This window comes from Dromiciops gliroides, chromosome 1, assembly GCF_019393635.1.
Source record: "Dromiciops gliroides isolate mDroGli1 chromosome 1, mDroGli1.pri, whole genome shotgun sequence".
Lineage (NCBI taxonomy): Eukaryota > Metazoa > Chordata > Mammalia > Microbiotheria > Microbiotheriidae > Dromiciops > Dromiciops gliroides.
In genome coordinates this window covers 627617472-627638480 of record NC_057861.1, presented here as the reverse complement: position 1 = coordinate 627638480, position 21009 = coordinate 627617472, and the positions used below count along the sequence as shown (strand labels likewise).

At 37.2% G+C, this 21009-nt stretch overlaps 1 protein-coding gene across 1 annotated transcript in view; it reads left to right on the top strand.

Moving 5' to 3' along the window:
- The window catches only part of LMF1 (lipase maturation factor 1), a 710851-nt gene that overhangs the window by 243694 nt on the left and 446148 nt on the right, over positions 1-21009 (top strand).

Genomic DNA, 21009 nt, shown 5'->3' with positions numbered 1-21009 from the left:
TTGTTAACTTCTTTCACTGTTAGGCTTTCCTTCAATTTTTATTTCACTTGGATCCCTGTACTTTTGAAATCTTTTAAAGTCAGAGTATTTATTCTTTCTCTGGAATCTATCCATATGTATACTCATTGTCTCTGTGTAATGTAAAGAGAATTTTAAGAATACATAGAAGAATTTCATTTTTGTTTGTCATTCAGAACTCCACTGGAATGCCACCTGGAGACTTTTACTTAATGCTTTCCACCCCCAAATTACCTTGTATGCATTTTGCATATTCTGCATATGTACACATTGTCTCCCCCTCAGAATGCAAACTCCTTGGTGGCTGTGTCTTTTCTGTCTTTGTTTTCCCAGTGCATAGCACAAAGCAGATATATGATAAAAGTTTGTTGATTAATTGATTTAGAAGGAGAACTGGGAGACCCAATTGTTGCAGAAATCCAAGGGGAAGAGTATACAAGAATAGGGGTACTTGATAGTACTAAAAACTGAAGAGAGATCAAGGAAGATGTGGACTGAAAAAAAAAAAAGACCTGTATTTCTGCCCTCCTCTTCTCAGGCCTAGTACCTTGTGCCCAGGTACCTAATACCTTTGTGCTGCCTTGACTTGTCAACTAGATCACCCTATGTAGTCCTCTTCTACCATTCAAATTATTTCATGATCTGTAATTGTCTACTTCTTTTTCCTCTCTCATCCTAGGCAAGACACCCCATTTCTTATTGTTGAATTTCTCAGCCAGATGTTAGAGAAATGTAACCTGGATGAAGTAATTCACACTAACATTTCAAAGACTGATAGACTTTTAATCCTATGACAGGGATTTGTGTTTTTAAACAAGGATGCTTGTTGAGCAAATTTGATCTCTTATTCACCTAACTTAAAGCAATATATTAATGAAGTAAAACAGGATTTGGGAGGCTGGTCGACTTTTTTTTTGGGGGGGGGGGGTTGGTTGACTTCATCAGAGATATTATAGGGCCATTCTTTAGGTATAGGTTGGACTATATAGCTGATTAGATCCCTCCCAGCTCTTAGAGTCCAGTAAAACCCCCAATAGTGTTTAGATCAAAGCTTTTTAAACTGAATCCCATATGAGGTCACATAACAATGTGGGGGTCACAAAAAATTTGACAACAGTAAAATATACCTGCATATCCAGGGCTGTGTAAAAATTTCTCTGGTGAAAAGGGGTTGTGAATGGAAAAAGTTTAAGAAGCCCTGGTTTAGATGACCTGCTTTGTGTCCTCTTCTCCCTCATCTTGTGAAGCTAATTTTTTGAACCCAAGTATTAAAATGTATTGCTTTTAGGGGCTGCTAGTTGGCACAGTGGATAAAGCACCGGCCTTGGATTCAGGAGGACCTGAGTTCAAATCCGACCTCAGACACTTGACACTTACTAGCTGTGTGACCCTGGGCAAGTCACTTAACCCTCATTGCCCACCCCCACCCCCCAAAAAAAGATGTATTGCTTTTGAATTTCATCCTGTTTCATTTGACCTATGTGGACACATTCTTCTTAAATATTTGATTCTTCTCAAAGAATCACCCATACTGAATACAGGGTTTTGCACATAGTGGGTATTCATTATGCGATTTTGGAAAGAGACAGATTCTGACATAGTTCTTGCTCTTATTGAGCTCTCAGTTAAATAAAGAGAGAGAACACACACACACACACACACACACACGTAATTAACAAGGCAGAGTAGCATTTTAGTAGTCTCCTCCCTCCCTCTCCCCCTTAAAGATGGAATAGTTTTAAGTATAGGTATGGCTGACTCAATGGAAATATTTGGTAACTTGACTGATTTTTTTTTTTTTTTGAGGATAGAACTAATACCATTTACTGAGTTTTTACTTACACTAAATTTTTTTATCACAAAAGTAATTCATTATTTTCTAGTTACATGCAGAGATAGTTTTCAACATTTGTTTTTATAAGATTTCTAGTTCCAAATTTTTCTCCCTCCCTCCCTTCCCTCCCCCTTCCCCAAGACAGTAAGCAATCTGTTAAAGGTTATATTACATTAACTTTGAAGATAAGTAACTATATGGACAAAATATAAATTCTCACAAGTTAGAAAGAGTATAAAGTAAAAATCATATGTAGACTTTAGAATTCTACACCAGAGGAAGGTTTCCATTAAAAGTGTGGCTGTGAAGGGGGGAGACTTCTGTGTTATACTACCCAGAACAGTATAAACAGAAGTAACCACTGAGGTTCTAAAATGCAAATATTTATCCAAACTGGGGTGTAAGGAAAGGTCTACATGATATATGTAAATTGTGGATGGGTTGTGTGTTTTAAAGTGTGAAAACAAATAATATAGGAAGCTCATCTCAGAAGATAGGGACTAAGTTGTTATTGTTCAAGGTCCATTTTAGAATTTTTTCCTTATAGAAAAGTTTTTTTTAAAAAAGCCCTCATTCTTAAATGGATTAAAAATATAGCATTGTTTAAAAGGATGACATGGGAAAATGATTTCCTTTTGTTAATAAATTCCATTACATCTTTAAAAATATTCCTTGGTATTTAACACTTGTCACGCCCTTGCCTCTTTCTTTCTCTCTTTCTTTCTTTCTTTCTTTCTTTCTTTCTTTCTTTCTTTCTTTCTTTCTTTCTTTCTTTCTTTCTTTCTTTCTTTCTATCTTTCTATTTTATTTTGCTGGGCAATGAAGGTTAAGTGACTTGCCTAGGGTCACACAGCTAGTAAGTGTCAAGTGTCTGAGGCTGGATTTGAACTCAGGTCCTCCTGAATCCAGGGCCAGTGCTTTATCCACTGCACCACCTAGCTGCCCCCTATCTTTCCAACTAACTTATGAGCCAAAAAGATTTGAGTTCAGATCTTGCCTTTGACACATGATGGCTTTGTGACCCTGGCCAAGTCACTTAACCTTTTGGTGCTTCATGCAATTTTCAAAGACTATACACTGAAGAGGAATTGTGGGACCTTCTCTGGTAGAGGAAGTTTGGTAGAGAGAGTATCTGATAAACAATAAACAATAAAAATCACAGGTCTAGTCCCTTTCCTTGTCTAATTCCAACCTTCTTTCTTGTCTTTGATCTCTTTTGCTGTCTCACTCACACCAAATCTACTCTGTCCTTATTGGGACTCCCAGTTCCTTGAGCCATCTCTGTTTTTCCATTTTATAACATATACTCTAATTTCACTGGCCTCTGTTCTTCACCTAGACAACATGTCCTCCCATTGGAATGTCAAACTAGCTGCTGTCCTTGATCCCTTGCCCTAGTGACTTCTCCACATCCCACCTGCAAACCTTCATTTTGGATAAGCCATACAATCTGCTTTCTGTCTTTCTGTAATATGTTGATGGAAGAAATAAGGAAACCTTGTCCACTATTAGGTCTCTAAGTGCCAAAGAATGTGCCAGTCTGAATTGAAAGAGGAAGTTATTTCACTGGAAGCTCTGTTCACTAGTGAAATCACAGGGCTGGCAAATAAAATTAAATACCCAAGGGTGAGTTCTCTGTGCTGCTCAATAATCTTTTTAACTATGATCTTATTGACTTGATCTGGTTCTTCTGAACTTTTTCCCTCTCCCTCCCAATGCTACTTCTACTCCCACACCAGTAGGAGGTAGTTGACCTATCTTCTTCATTGAGAAGGTTGAGATCATTTGATATAAGCAATCTTATCTCCCTTCCTCTGTTCCTTAGAACTTTTCCTTTTTCTACCTTTCCTTTAGTCACAGAAGAAGGAAGGTTAACTAATCATAATCATGATTCCTCTACATCACTGATCTCATTCCCTCCTGTTTGCCCTAGGATCTTTCTTACCCCAGGAGTAATTGCTTTTTCTCTCACATCTTTTATCTCTTTCTGGCCTCTGATTCTTTCTCATCTGCCTAGACTTAGTGAGACTTCCTCAATCCTTAAAAAAACCATCCCTTGACTCTGCAATCCATCTAGCCACCATCTCATTTCTCATTTTCTTTTCATTGTTCAATTTCTTGGAAAAGTTGTTGATATTTGATGCTTCTATTTTCTCTGCTCCTTGGAAATTGCTTTCTATCCTTATTCCATCAAAGATCTAATTTTCAAATCTAGGTGTCAAGACTGTTTATTCTAATTGGTTAGAACACAACACTGATCATGCCAAAGTATTTGGATCACAGATTTGGAGTGGGAAGGGACCAAAGTCACACGGGGGGTAAGTAGCAGAGCCAGGTTTCCAACCTAGGTATTTAAACTCTCACTCCAAATCCATCATGCTTTCCACTGTACCAGGCTTGCCTTTCCAGTGTTCCCCACCCCCCCAGTTCTTGTCTCCCTTAACATTTTTGGTTTTGATGTAAGTTGACCCCTTTTTTTCCAATCAGGAACTCTTTCTCTTGAATTCAGAGAAATCAGTCTTTTGATTCTCCTCCTCCTTTGGGTTGTAGGATCGTAAGTTCAGAGACAGAGAGGGTCTTAGAGGTCATTTAGTCCAGCCCCCTCATTTTGCAGATTAAACAGTTCAGTCTCAAAGAGGTTAAGTGTCACTTAGCGCATCTCTGTCACAGGCCTAGGTCTTTCTGACTTTAAATCCAGGACTCTCAAACACTACACCAAGTTGCCTCTCAGCAATCCTTTGATGGGTCCTTGCTTTCTTTCTGATATATTAATATGGGGATTCCCTGAGGGTCTCTCTTTGGCTTTCCCCTCATTTAACATTTTCTTCCTCGGAAATCTTTTTCATTTCCACAGCTTCTACTCTCATCTCTATGTAGGTGTCTGTCCAGATCTGTATACATCTATATATCTCTGTCTCTATCTCTAATCTATCTATCTATCTATCCATCCATCCATCCATCTATCCTGCCCCTTTTGGGATACCAGGCCTCCTCTAGCTGCCTTTGGGACCCTTCCCTAGGGTACCTCCAATTTAACATGTCTGAACCTGAGTTCATCCTTCCCTCTAAATGCACTCCTTTCCACTTGGTTGTCTCTTCTTATGGTCCTACTTGGAGCCCTGGAGATGGCCTCCTTTTTAACTGTTCTTATCCTTTCAGTGCCTAAAGCCCTTTTGATTCTGGTTCTACAAAATCTCATGCATGCTTTCAAGTTGTCATACCCCTCACTAGTACATACCCTTATTACCACTGACCTGGACTACTGTAATAGCCTCCAAACATTTCTTCATGAATCACTAAAGAATTGCCTTCAATTCATGTCTCCAGTTCCTGCAAGAATAATTTTTCTTAGGCATAGGTTTGATACATCACTGTGTTGTTAAAAAAAAAATCTTCAGTAGCTCCTCTTTCAAAGGCCAAACTCTTACCAATCTGTTGAGGCCCTCCAACATCTGATGCTACCCTACTTTTCTAGTTTTAGCTCTTATCATTGTCCTCCTACACATACTCTCTGATTCATCTAAATTGCTGTATCCTGTGGAGTGTCTTCCCTTCTCTCTGTCTTTGCTCATGTTGCTCCCTATGCCTGCAATGTCCTTCTTCCCCTCTTCACTTGTGAAATTAAAAACTCAAACATTGCCTCCTCTGTCAGGTTGTCTGTCAGCCTCCATCTGTAGTGGCAATTCCTCCTCCAGTTTCACAGAACACTTTGTTTTGTATCCCCCAAAGGCATTTATCAGGTAGTTTATCTGTTATATCTTTCTGCATTGCTGTACTCTACTGGAAGGGCAGGTCAAGAGGGCAGTGCCTCGGTCATGGCTTAACTTTCTCTATCATGCAGTCAGTCCCTTGCAGAGTCCTCTGTGCCCATTAGACTCTTAAACATTTTGAAAATTTTATTTGTTGGTTTAACCTCTAGACATTCTTTTCACCCACAAGTTCTCCAAGTACACCTATCGTGTGTACTAATACTTGATATAATTTGTCCTAAAATGACCCTATTTCAAGCTTGTGAGTGGTCTTTAATCTCAGTGCTCATATAGCCCAGAGTACATCATTTTAGAGGTTTCATTTGGCCTGTTTTCCTCTTAGCACATTGCTTTTCACTAGGCCACATAGTTTGATTTGCTACTTGGCTACCCACTTACAAAACTTTATGAGATCTTTCTAAAGTTTTGTCCTTGTAAACTATTTTACTTTTTAGAAAAGCTTCAGCATGTTGGCACACTTGAAAATGTCTCTGTTACTTTTGTCTCCTAGACCTAGATCATTTATTGAAATGTTAAATAAGTATGGATCTAGCACTCATCTCAGAAAGGTCTCACTCTTTATATTTCTCTATTCATACATCTTTGTACTTTCTTTAGTTTAGTTTTGGCACTGTCTTTCAGTGACCTCTTAAAGTTTCCTGATGGAAACTTGTACCCTAAGGCATGCAGTGCCCATGTGCTATACTCTGACTCTCCAGAAATCCTCAGTAACCCCCCCTGCCAAAACCCCACACAAACTAAAGCATTTTTCCTCATTATACTATCCTCCTATCCATTACACACACAGTACTGATTCTCAATCTAATGTTATTTACCTACTCCTTCTTGCCTCGCTTTGCTTCATTTAAATTTTTTTAATTTAAATTTTATTTTTTAAAAAGTAAGCATTTATTTTTACTTTTTTCTACCCCACTCCATTAGGGAAAAAAAAGGGAAAATGGAATCCTTTTAATAAATACATTTAAACCAGAGTGATTGAGTGCTTATCCAAGGTCCCAAAGCTACTTTTTCCTCCTCTTTTTTTTTCTCTTCTCAAAACATTCATTGTTATCTCTTCCCAATAATCCTCTGTGATGCTACCTACCCCTTTCATTCAGAACCCCTTCAGAGTTCTGAAACCTTTTTTAAAAATAATTTTATTGCTATTTTGGGGTTTTATATCACCTATATTTCCCAATGTATTCCTTTCCCCACTCCTTCCCAGAAAGCCATGCCTCATAATAAAATAGAAAAAAGAAAGCAAGGAAAAAAAAAGATCTTCAAAACATCTGAAAAAATGTGATGTCGTAGGCCAAGGAATAAGGCCATTGCTGGGTAAAGGGTCTGGGAGCGAGGAGGTGCCCTCTGAAGTCTTTTAGCATTGTTTCCTTTATGTTATCCACAGCTAGTTTCTGCAGCATCTGTACTTGAACTCAGGTCTCCTGGTTTTGAGTCTAATGTTTTTTGTACTGTTGGTGCACTGCTTCAAGTTAGGTGATGCTGGGTATACTCTAACAGGAAAGCAGATTGAGCAGCAGAACTTCCTTCCTTCCTTCCTTCCTTCCTTCCTTCCTTCCTTCCTTCCTTCCTTCCTTCCTTCCTTCCTTCCTTCCTTCCTTCCTTCCTTCCTTCCTTCCTTCCTTCCTTCCTCCCTTCCTCCCTTCCTCCCTTCCTCCCTTCCCTCCCCTCCCTCTCTCCCTCCTTCCTTCCATACAGAAACTTGCCACAGACTTCCCACAAATCTAAACTAATAATGTCAAATTATTTTTCTTTGTCCACATACTTATTTTTGGATTTATAAAATTCTAGTTGATTATTCAGGTGTGAAATGTATCCTCACAAAACTGTGTTGCCATTAATCAATAGGCTATGCTTACTTAAGTATTCAGTAGTCTTATGGTTAATTGTGAATTATCTTCACAAAAAGTTGTTGCATTTACCCCCAATAAGTTGTATACACTTAAGTATTCAATAATATTTTGCTTAATTGCAGATTTTTACTGATTCCATAGAATCTCCTAAAGATCCATTCTTATCGATGACAGGAAAGCTATTGACACCAAAAACAAATCCAGAATAGCTTTTGAAATTCAGTTGCTTTTAGAGTTATTCTGATAATTCATTTGTAATTTAAACTATAATTTATATAATGGGAATTTGGACACTTAAAAGAATTAGATATTTCTAGGCCTCAGTTTCCTCATTTGGAAATCAAGGGTTTGGATTATTTCCAACTATGAGCCTATGTAGTTAGCTATTATATAAAGTCTATAAAATCATCAGAATTCTATATATCCTATCTTTCTCTTTATCCTCAATGCCAGTCCTACATCTCCAGTTTCCTTATATGTATTTCAAACTCAGTATGTCCAAGACAGAACTCATTATCTTTATCTTTAAATCCACCCCTCCTTCTACCTTTCCTATTTCTGTTGAGGACATGCCTCCTCTTCCCAGGTTCATAAACTGGGTCATACTCAGTCTGTACTTTTGATTCTATCCTCTATCCAATCACTTGTCAGATATCAATTTTATCTCTTCAGCATTTCTTTCATCTCTTCTCTTCTCTCTAGTTACATCCCAGCCTTCATCGACTCTTGCCTCAACTGTTGCAATAACCCTCTAGCTCGTTTCTCTGCATTCAGTCTCTTCCTCTCCATTCCATCCTCCATACAGCTGCTAAGCTACTTCTTGCTGAAGGACCAATCAGCCCTTTGCTCAAGAATTTTCAGTGGCTCCTCTTTGCCCTTTGGATAAAATACAAAATCATCCATCATTTTAAGCTTTCTACAGTCTGGCTCAAGCCTATCTTTCTAAGTTGATTATCTATTATTCCTCACTAGATACTTCATGTTCCAGCCAAATTGATTTGCTTTCTCTGTGGTCTCCCACTCCCCCATGCCTGGAATGCCAGTCTCCCTCACCTTCACCTTTTAAAACCTTTCACTCTTTTTAAGGCTCAGCCAAGTGCCGCCTCCTCTAAGAGGCCTTTTCCTGATTCCTCAGTTGTTAGTGTACTCTCATTATTGTGAGTTTTTCCTTCCCAAATATGTGTGTGTGTGTGTGTGTGTGTGTGTGTGTGTGTGTGTGTGTGTGTGTGTATTCTTCATTTATCTGTTAACATACTGTTTCTCCTCTTAGTAAAATGTGAGTATTTTGAGTATGGTGATTATAATTTTTGCAGTTGTATCCTCTGTGCTTGGCATATAGTACATGATTACTAAATGTTTGTTGCCCCTTGGGCTTAGAGAGAAATTTTTCATGTAGTTTTCATGAAAAATCTTTTTATATTCTTGAAGGCAGCAGTTGTTTCCCATTTACTCTCTGGTTGAACCACACATTAACAGCCCTATTTCCTTTATCCTTGTGATTTTTTTTTTTTAAGAGCTGGGGATGTCACTGTAGTAGTTTGGATTTTTCAGGCCTATTTTAAGTTATTTCTTCTAACTTGTTTTGATTGCAGTCAGGAAGGAAGCACGTGGAAAGGGGGAAAACACTGGACTAGGATTCAGGAGACTTACATTCAATTCTACCTGTAGGTCTTAGTTTCGTCATCTGTATGATGACAGGTTTGGACTAAAAGGTTTCTAAAGCCTCTTCCAGTTCTCCCAATATACTTTATGAGGCCCCTAACTTAAAACACTCCTCATAGTGACCTGCACATACATAATACTTTGTCTTTCTATAATACCTTTGTGACAATTTTCTTAAAAAAGGAATAGAGGCAAGGAGAAAAGGAAAAAGTTAATCATGACTTGATTATGAGTCGTTCAAAAATGTCAAGAAAAATCCTGGATTTTTTTTTCTGTTCCTCAAATCTCTTAATACATTTGTTCCTAAACAGTTCTTCCCCTATTCTTTGTTCCTCTTGATAATTAAATCGGTCATATCTTGAAGCCAGGGGATGTATATGCTTCTGGTCACGGCAGGAGTTTATGAGCAGTATTGCCTTGTAAAACATAAAAGTCAATGACAACCAAGTTGCAAGAAAGCCCGATGAGAGACCTAGTTAAGTTCAATCAGCCTAAGGGTATTTAAGGATGAGACTAGAAAGAAGACAAATGAATAAAGAATGAAAATAATTTATTAAGATTTGACCAAGGGGGCAGCTAGGTGGTGCAGTGGATAAAGCACCGGCTCTGGATTCCGGAGTACCTGAGTTCAAATCCGGCCTCAGACACTTGACACTTACTAGCTGTGTGACCCTGTGCAAGTCACTTAACCCCCATTGCCCTGCAAAAAAAAAAAAAAAAGATTTGACCAAAAAGAATCCCTCCCCCCCAACAAAATAACAAAATAACAACTTAACAACTATTTTCACCATCAGTTACAGTGGACTTACTATTTTCACATTTTAACCTCATTCCTCGTCTGGGATTTGTATCCTTTGCAGCCATCCCACAGAAGACCAGAGACTTCTTAGGTTTGCCATGTCTTGCTACTCTCTCTGTCCCCTTTCCTCTTCTTGCTCATGCTCAAGTAATTCAGCGAATGCTTGCCATTGGAAAAGCTGTGACAACTGTCTTGTGGCTCCACTCACAGTCCTAGTTACTTTCAACACCAGAACTCTATTTCCTGGGCCCCATTCCACTGTAAGTGTTATATCTCTCTAGTAGAATGTGTGTGCCTTGAAGACGGACTATCTCACTTTTGTATTGATATCCACAGTGCTGAACATTGTGTCTGGGACGTGGGAGGCACTTAGTAAATGCTTGTTCATTCATTTCTTATATGCTTCATGAGGAAGTAGAAAGATTTCTGGAGAAAATAAATATGGGCAGAACAGTTAGGCTGGATGTAGTAAAGAGGGATAATGTTCTTGTTAAAAATGAGAATATTTTAAGGATACTCCGAAATGATTTTCAAGATATTTGAGAGGATACCAAATTCTTGAAAAAAAATGTTAAGCTTTATTAGAAAAGAGGATCAAGAAAATATAGGATAGATACTGACTCGTATGCCTACTTTTCCATCTCTACAAATCTTTTAGTTTAGTTTGTTTTGGCAGGACAATGAGGATTAAGTGACTTGTCCAAGGTCACACAACTGATGTCATGTGTCTGAGGCTGGATTTGAACTCAGGTCCTCCTGAATTCAGGGCAGTGCTTTATCTACTGTGGCACCTATCCTCCCCTTTTACAAATCTTTTAAAAAATAATCTATACACATATTGAGGCTTGATGAAGGTATAAGAGGGGAGTAGGCCGACTTTTTTAAAAATATTTTTTTAATTTTTTTTATTTTAGTGAGGCAATTGGGGTTAAGTGACTTGCCCAGGGTCACACAGCTAGTAAGTGTTACATGTCTGAGGCCGGATTTGAACTCATGTACTCCTGACTCCAAGGTCAGTGCTCTATCCACTGCGTCATCTAGCTGCCCAAAATTCTACACATTACTTTTTTTTTTGCGGGGCAATGGGGGTTAAGTGACTTGCCCAGGTCACACAGCTAGTAAGTGTCAAGTGTCTGAGGCTGGATTTGAACTCAGTAATCCTGAATCCAGGGCCAATGCTTTATTCACTGCGCCACCTAGCCACCCCCAAATGAAAAACCTTTTCTTTTTTTTTTTTTTTTTTCCTTTTTGCAGGGCAATGGGGGTTAAGTGACTTGCCCAGGGTCATACAGCTAGCAAGTGTCAAGCGTCTGAGGCCGGATTTGAACTCAGGTCCTCCTGAATCCAGGGCTAGTGCTTTATTCACTAGGCCGACTTTTGTTAATGAGATTCTATAGCAGATTGTATCTTTGTGGTCTTTATATTTCTTCATATTTATTTTAACCAAAAAGTTTTCAGAATACAGTGTCCCAGGATAAATCTGATATACTATCCACATGCATTAGATTCAGTGGAACACAATGCCTCCCATGCATATATTAAAATCACACAAGAATCCTTGAGAAATACACCACCACCCTCTGATCTATTGAGATATAGAGAGGAGAGGCTTACTGCCAAAAGGATAATTATCTACTGTCCTGGAAGATATGCAACACCTTGTCCAAATCATTTATCATAGTGGGCCATTGATAAGCAGATGCTTGATCAATTGAATCTCCTGCTTAATCAAATTGTAGTGTGAAAGGTTCATCTGATGAGACAATAAATATGTTGTTAGGGTTTTGCTCCTATCAAAATACATGGTGTGGTCCCATTTGTACTTTGTAAAGTGTATTAGAACCTGAGTGACTCCCATCTTAAGCAGCCAGTTGGAAGATTGTTAAAGGTATGAAACTTGAAGTGATTCATTCAATTCATTCATACAAGAAGTGAAAGGAAATGTTTATTCTCATTTCTCCCTTAGGAGGCATAAAGAAGTTCCTCTACCAACCTGATATATTTATGGGGAAGTTAAGCATTGATTGACTAAAGGATCAGCCACGTTGATGTCAGCCTTTAAAGAAGAAGCTAGGAGTGTTCTGTGTACTCTAAGCAAGTCACTCCTGGTAGTTTAAGAAGAACTTATCTCATAAGGAGGGTTGTTCTGTGCCTTTTGTGCATTTTCAAGAACACACACATACATAGGTGGTGTGTGTGTGTGTGTGTGTGTGTGTGTGTGTGTGACTAATGAACAAATGAGAGAATCTCTTCTCCCTTCCTGTGGACAATGGTGCCTTGCAGGAGACCAGTTGGAGCAAGTTGCCAAGGAGCTGTTACACTCAGCACAAATCAGCTCTAGTGAATTTAGTTATAGTTTAAGGTCAGCACTCAGCTGAGATCAGGTCCAGGGGTACCAGTGGAGCAAAATGCCTAACAAAAATGCTTTGGCCAGAGGGTACAGGATGAGGACACCACAGGAAGAGGAAAAAGGAAATCAAGACACTTGAATGCCAGAGACATTTGGCCCTATGTGTTTCCTCTGTGTATGCCTCTCACCTATGGTTCTCTGCATGTGTGCAACTCTTCCATTTGATGCTGTGTGTGTTTGTGGGAGAATACATCTCAGCTTTTAGGGGGAATATTTGTTATGTTAGTGCTATGCCATTTCAGTAAATACTTTTTTATTAAACTAATCATGTCAAATGGCTAACTGTTAAAGGCAAACACACCTGTGGGTACTTGTGAGCTAAAGTTTTAGGAGTATGGACTCACAGAATACCTTGAACCTGTAGTAGTCACACCTCTGGTGATCTATCCTGTGAGTTCAAGTTGGGAGAAGCTCCAGGAAGAATGCTAGAAATAATTTTTTTCCAGTTATTCTTCAGTCAATGGACAGCAACTTTGATTCTATTTATTTTTTCTTGCAAAAGATACTAGGATTAATGTTTTCCTATGTGTGGGATCTTTCTTTTTGTATTTGATCTCTTTGGAGTATGAGCTTACTAGAGTTAACCTGCCATTCAAATTATCTCCCCTGGTTTCTTTCTTTAGTTTGGTTCTTAAAAAATATTATTTGAGGGGCAGCTAGGTGGTGCAGTGGATAAAGCCTGGGCCCTGGATTCAGGAGTTCCTGAGTTCAAATCCGGCCTCAGACACTTGACACTTACTAGCTGTGTGACCCTGGGCAAGTCACTTAACCCCCACTGCTCCACAATAAATAAATAAATATATTTAATTAAAAAAATATTATTTGTGATTTCTCCATATATCTGCCTTGGTCTTTTGGATAACTCATTTTTTTTTCATCAAAATTGTTTTTTATTTGCATCTGCAGATTTTAATTCTCAGAGCTTCCCATAACTCTTGGGCTGACGTGTCTTACAGGATTTTAGTCCATGGGAACCTATCTATCCCTTCTCTGGACCCTATGTAACATACTCACCCAAACTCTAAGTGTGTGTCAAAACTATGCTCAGTTTTTCCTTTCCTCCATTATAAATTCTAAAATGGAGTGGTCACTTCTATGTAGTTTTTCTAATTTGGAATCATTCATTGATCTTTATCCATTTGCTCTCTTCCAAGCCTACCCACTGTAGTTCCTGGACTTCTTCACACGAGTATATTTTATTAATACTCATCGGTATGTTTACCTATTCTCTATTTTTTGAGTAAGATTTACCTTTCCACAGTCAAATCCTAGTCATCAGTCATATTCTACCATATTTCAGTGACACTTATGTTGACAAATATTGATTCTGTCAAATTCGAGACCATAGATGGATTATAGCTTTAATGAAGTGTTTATCATTGTTGTTTTTAAAAATATTATAAGCATATATTTAGTTTCTTTAAAATCTGCCCTCCCTTCCATTTCATACTGGATAACATTTCTGGAAGGCATGTGGAGGAAGATTATTTTTAAAAGGAGATAGGATAGACATTTATTCTAATCGAGTTAAATAATAAATGGTCTGGTTTTTTGGATTCTTTTCTCTTAATTGTAGATCCTAACATACCAAGACATATGATATAGCTCTAGTTTACCATGTGCTATTTATATTCCATATGCTTTTTAAAACTAGTATTGTTCGAGACAAATTGAGCTGTATAAAAGGACAAAACAAATCATGAAGTAGTTAAATTTTCTAGTCTAGAGAACTATGAACTTTTATAAATCAATTTCTGTTTGCAACAGACATATTGGTTCTGTCAAATAATTTCCCCCAAATCTGTATGTGGGCTCAGAAACATTCCTTTTTCTCATAAACCAACGTGGCCCAAAGTGGTTATTTTCTGTCGCCAGTGGCCAAGACTGCTAGGAACATGCGAGTGGCCCTCAAATGAGTTAAAGATGTGAAGAAAACTTGGAATCATTCATCTGTATAATGAGATCCTAGATGTTTGAGACAGTGGGGGTAACTAGAGAACAAACTAAGGAAACATACATATGTATGTGCCTGTTAGTTGTGATATTGAAATCCATTTCTCCCTCTTGCTCTCCTTTACAGAATGTTTATGATTTTTTTTGGTCTTTGGAACATATTTGATAAACAATATAAGGAGTTGAAAGTGGAAAAAAGAAAAGAAAGTGAAACATTTAGGCAAGCTCACCTGTGCTCCAGCAACCATTTTGTTCATTCCTTTTAATTGTTTTATACCATGCTATATGACAATTCATCTTTCTTTAAGGAGATGGTATAGAAGCATGACTGAAATAAAATGTACCACTTAATTGCTTGATCTGAACTTGAATGAAACATTTACTTCAGGTTAAAATTTTAATGTAAATGTAAGAAGTATTTTTTTAGTCTTTGTCCTACTATGTGGTTCTTAGAATTACAAAGGGGGATAGCGTGTCTTAGTGCATAGTGCTGCATTTGGACTTAAAAAGTCCTGGATTCAGGTCTTTCTTTGGACACTAATATGAGTATGGACAAGTCAGTTAAACTCCCTGAGCTTCATCTGTAAAATAAGAATACCAATTTCTTTAATATCTACCTCCCAAGGTTATTGTGAGGCTCAAATAGGACAATGTATACAAAAAGGTTTTACAGTTTTTAAAGCAGAAATAAATATTAGTGCTAATAATAGTGATTATTATTAAGCAAAAGATCTCTTCATTGTCTTTGATTCAGTCACTTTTCTGTTATGATTAATATATTGTTGTTGTTGTTTTTCTTTTTTTTCTTTGGTGAGGCAATTGGGGTTAAGTGACTTGCCCAGGGTCACACAGCTAGTAAGTGTCAAGTGTATGAGGCTGGATTTGTACTCAGGTCCTCCTGAATCCAGGGCCAGTGCTCTATCCACTGCGCCACCTAGCTGCCCCTATAATTAGATTTTTAAGGACAGTTAACTTACAAATTGTTTAGTTATAGCTTACTAATTTCAGCATGCATGTCGATAATTATGGTGACCTTTCAACAAATTTTCTCTTTGCACCAGTAGTTTGAGAGTAAAGTCTGTTCACCTGATCTTATGAAAATGTGTGTGTGTATACACACAGATAGATAGATAGATAGATGTGTATATACATATATGTGTATACACACACACACACACACACGTATCTCTAGTTGATGGACTTCAGGGTAAAAATCCTTCAATGATGAAAATAGCATTGGTAGGTTGTGGCTTGCATGATATTTCTGCTCTCAAGCTAAGGGTAAATTTATTTTCCTTATGGTTGTTACAGCAAAAAGTCTTGAACTTGGTAGGGTGTTAAACTGTGTTTGTTATTGGTTTCTAAAATAAATTATTATCTTTTTAAATGACTACTTTTATGTACTGAGGCCCTAATAGAAACAATTAAAACAATTATAAATCAAAGAGCAGAAATATCAACATGGGTAAAGATACTACATATGTTGCTGTAGATAGATTACATTACATCCTTAGCGCTGGTAAATGCCCATCATTATATAGGGAGTCAAATTCATCCATATATCCTTAAGCTTGGACCTCAGCACTATAGGGACTATAGGACAACTGTTAAATTTATTAGCTTATATTCTAGTTGAGAAGACAAAACTTAAAGGCATAATGTAGACTATGAAGTAAAACAGTATATAAATATTTTCTAATTTGTTGTATTAAGTCTAAGTGCCATGCAGTTTAGTAAAGGGAGAGAGAGAGAGAGAGAGAGAGAGAGAGAGAGAGAGAGAGAGAGGGAGGGAGGGAGGGAGGGAGGGAGAACAGGAACAACATTTGGTGGGTTGGCAGGGGGAGTTTTTATGGAGGAGATAGGAATTGAGTGAGTCCTTGGAAGATGAATCAACTCTTGAAGAGGGAAAGAAAAGAAAAAGATCTATCCCATATGGGCTTAGGGAAACAACTTTATATGTGGATCTGACATTATTGGATGCTGATTATTAACTAAAATATATATTCTACTGGAGAAGTAAAGTGATTCCTGAGCATAATGGAAAAGTTTTCGAATAGCCATGTGGAAAGTATACTAGGGAATCAATAAAAAACTAATAAAGGAATTATAGCAATTGGATCAGCAATTCAGTTCCACATAACTTTCCCTACCAATATTCTGATATGTAGGAGCAGAGAGCATAGATTGTAGAATTGATCCAGGAAAGAAGATGAGAATAATGGATGATGAAACAAGTAAAAGAGTCGGGGGTATTGCTATGAGTAGCATTAAAGTAATTGATTATGGTACAGAGATTGGGTAACAACTTTTTGTAGTCAGGGAGCTAAATGGGCTAGATAAGATGGGTGAGTGATTACAGATCCTGGTGGAGAACAGAAGGTTGAGAGATTTCACAGTGTTTACTGATTCGCAAACCTATGTTACTGATCAGGTTTTCAGTTTGGAGTGAGCAGTTTTTCTGCATGATGCAAAGAAACTTCTACTACTCTACTACTTTGACTTTTGACATAGCAGACTTTCTCTGCTATGCTTAACAGAGCCAGCAAACATCTTCCTGTTCTATATTTTAGTGCAGGTTTCTAGGAACTAGAAATGTCATCTGAAAACAAATAGCCTAGAATATGGAAAATGCTTGAATAGAACCCATTCATTCAATTTGACCCCCGCCTGCTCTAGACAAAATCCACTCATCTGGGGCTTCAAACCCATATTATGCAGTAACTATGATTATGTAAAATATTCAAAAGATTACATCATTGTGACTATTAACATATCACTGAGATGATCTGGAATAGTTCCTAGATTTTCAATATAAGATTTGTATATAGTGCAAAAAGGAGAGACAAAATGCAGTTTCATTTTATGAGGTTTATAGTACTTGAGAATATGTAAAACATTTAAAGCTTTCCTAGTTTCAAACAATTATTCTTGTTTTTCATCTAAGTTAAAATTTACTTAAATCTAAGCACTTAAATGAGATAAATTGAGATAAAATTTGTAAGGTGCTTAATAAATGCTTTTCCCCTCTCTTTCCCCACTTAACAAGGAGTGATAACTAGTACAACTGAATTTTTTTCCAGTGGACAGCAGTCTGCATTGTTTCAGTTTAGTAAGGTAACTATACTGGATAATAGCATATATAGGTTTTGGCTTATACCCACCTAATGGTAGTCTATCTCTAATGACATTCTGTGGGCTGTCATTTAAGTCCTCATTCTGCTAAGTTAAACATAGCATATATGCATTTCATTATCCTGCCTGCATGGCAAATGTATTCTGCTGCAGGGCAATTTCGGTGGTATTATTTTTTTGGTGTGTGGCTTTTACCCCCAAGAGGCTCATTTCCTATTAATTAAATTGGGTTTTACAGTTTGGACAACAGTCCTTTACAAGGAATGGAGAACCTTCTATTAGCACATCGAAGAGATCAGTATTCTTTTATAATATATAGAGAGCTCTTTGGAAACTTTTAAGGGGTACATAAATGGCAAATATTATTATTAGTGCTATTAAAATAGCAGAAGTTTAAAACTTCACAAATCTGGACCCCATACTTTTAACTGTTGTTTCTTGTGTTGTATGAGATGATCAAAAAGTAAATATTTGGCCAAAATGTAACATACATATATTCATAAATACATTTGACATGCTCTTTTTAAAAAATAGTGTTAGTAAACATACACACATTTAGGTAAATGGATTGGTTTTTACTTGAGAATCTCAAAATATTTGTGTATATCCATACAGAAAGGTTTTTTTACTTGAGAATCTCAAAGTATATGTATGTGTCTGTTTCTCTCTTTATATATATATATATATATATACACACACATATATATCTATATCTATAAAATATGTTATTTATTTATTTATTTATTTATTTTTAGTGAGGCAATTGGGGTTAAGTGACTTGCCCAGGGTCACACAGCTAGTAAGTGTTAAGTGTCTGAGGCTGGATCTGAACTCAGGTACTCCTGACTCCAGGGCCAGTGCTCTATCCACTGTGCCACCTAGCTGCCCCTATAAAATATGTTTTAATAAAATTAAAATGCATTGTGCAGCTAACAAGCAACAAAAAGAACATCACATATTTCTGTAATGGAATTAATTGAAGTGGGAGAGTATAGATGTACACAGATAGCTATGATGAAAATGAAAATGTGCTAAGTAGAAAGTATAACGGAATTTGAGAATGAAGATGTTTCACAGTGTGTGAGAGTGGAGAAAGGAAGACTATAGAGACTGTGGCATTTGAATTGAACTTTAAAAGAACTAGAAAACTTCAGTAGGCAAAACTGAAGAAAATTCATTGAAGACATAAAATCATGTAAAATCATGGAGACAGGAGAGAGCAGAATCAGACCATGAACCAGAGAATATACCTATTTGGCTGGAACAGAATGAATAAAATGAAGTAGTAGTGGGGGCGGCTAGGTGGTGCAGTGGATAAAGCACCGGCCCTGGATTCAGGAGGACCTGAATTCAAATTCGTCGTCAGACACTTGACACTTACTAGCAGTGTGACCCTGGACAAGTCACTTAACCCTCATTGCCCTGGGGGGGAAAAAAAGAAGTAGTAGTGTCAGATAAGACTAGAAATATAAGTTAGAACCTGACTGGTGAGTTTTGAATGTTAGGATAGCCTTACATTTTAATTCGTTGGCATTAGAGAAGCACTCAATATTATTGAGTAGAGAAATGAGTTTGATTAGAACTGTAGTGTGACTGACAGATTGGAAAGGAGATATATTTTAGGAAAAAAGTCCAATGAGCAGGCTATTTACAAAAATATTTCCAAGAGATGGAATCCTCAACTTGGCTATTTATAATAATCTTTTCAAAAAGAGATGAGATCCTGAATTTGGGTGCTTGCAGTAGGAGTAGAAAAGAAGGAAAAAGAGATATTATAGAGACAGATTATTATTCAGTAACTAAATAAATGTTCATTTTTGGCAGGTATAATTATTTCATGATTATAGAACTAGCTCACCTTTCTAGAGCACTTTATAGTCTTTTAAGGACTTTCCTCACAACAACTCTGAAAGGTAAGTACCTTGGAAACTGAGGCTCAGAGGAGTTGTTATTGTAAAGAGCCTCACATCCATCAGATTGGCAAAGGTGACAAAAGAAGAAACATATGTTGGAGAAAATAGGCATGATACTAATGCATTATTGCTTGAGCTCTTAATTAGTATAGCCATTCTGGAAAGAAAAATGGAAGTTGGCTCCAAACCTTATTAAACTGTGCATACCCTTTAAGTCAACCATACCACTACTAGGCTCCTTACCCTAAAGAGCTCAGAGAAAGAGGAAAAGGACCATTTATATCAGCTCTTTTTATATTAGCCCCAAATTGGAAACTAAGGGGAGGTGCTCCCCCATTAAGGAATGGCTACATAAATTATGTAAGATGAATATAATGTACTCGTATTGTACCAGAAGAAGAAATGATGAAGCGGACATTTTCAAGAGAAATCGAGAACTCTATAATGAGAGTAAATTGAGCAAAAGAGAACAATTTATATATTGAATTAATCATAGAAAAGTATAGCTTTGAAAGAGTTTAAACCCCATTAACGAAATGTCTCATTCTGAATTCTGAGGACCAAAGTAAATCACACTATCTACTTCCTGTCAGGAAGGTGATAGACTTAAAATCCAACAAAAAGGGACACACACACATCTGGACATGGCCAATGAGGGAAGGATTTTTCATTTTTGTTTGTTCTGCTGGACAAAAGAAATAGGTCACATTAATTAATTGATTGATTGATTGATTAAAATGCCATCACCCTCCCCCCTGAAAATCCTAACTCTTCATCTGACACCCAAATTCAAGATACAGTAATTCACTTCTGTTGATATCCTTCCTTTCCTTTCCACAGTGTGAAGGGATTGCTGGATTTGTTGCTAGTGGATCTGGGTTCAAATTCCAGCTATTCCACTTATTACTTAGATGCTCTTAGGCAAGTCACTTAACTCTTTTTACCTCTGTTTCCTCATCTTTAGAGTGATGGCTCAGAACAGATAATCTATAAGACCTTCCCAGCTATAAAGCTATGATCCTATGATCCTTCTTTAGGGTTTTCTCCTTAAATTCCTAACTTTATTTCCTTGGTGACCCTCTTATAAGACAGGACTTCAAAGAGACAATAGGCAGAATAGTACAGTGGAAAAGAACATTGGCTTTGGAGTTAGAGGATCTGGGTTCAAATTCACCTCTGATGCTTACTTCTCTTTGGGCTTCAGTTTCTTCACCTATGAAATGAGGGGAATAGACTTGATAGTTTCTAAGATTACCTCTAAACCTAAATCTATGATCTTTTGTTCTCCTTATGGTTCAGAATCAAAGTTTTTACTTACTCATTTCTTACTTTAAATTGGTTACCTTAAATCCATATGAATGTTAAAACCTCTTCCCAGATCTAACTTTTAGAGAGAATAAGACATGAAATTCTCTGATACTATTAAAGTACCATCTTTTCGTGAATGAGTATGCTTAGTATGTCAAGATAGGCAAATTTTGACATTAAACCTGCTTTGTCTTGCTTTTCGATATGTCAGATTGTACTGTCTTGTGTCATTTATCATCCTAATTGAAGAGTCCTGCATCATTTGAACTAGTCCTTTTTCTTAAGTGGTTTATTTCTCTATAGACCCTTGTAAAAGTCACCCTTTGCTTCCAAAAAAAACAAGTTTTGATGGCTACATTT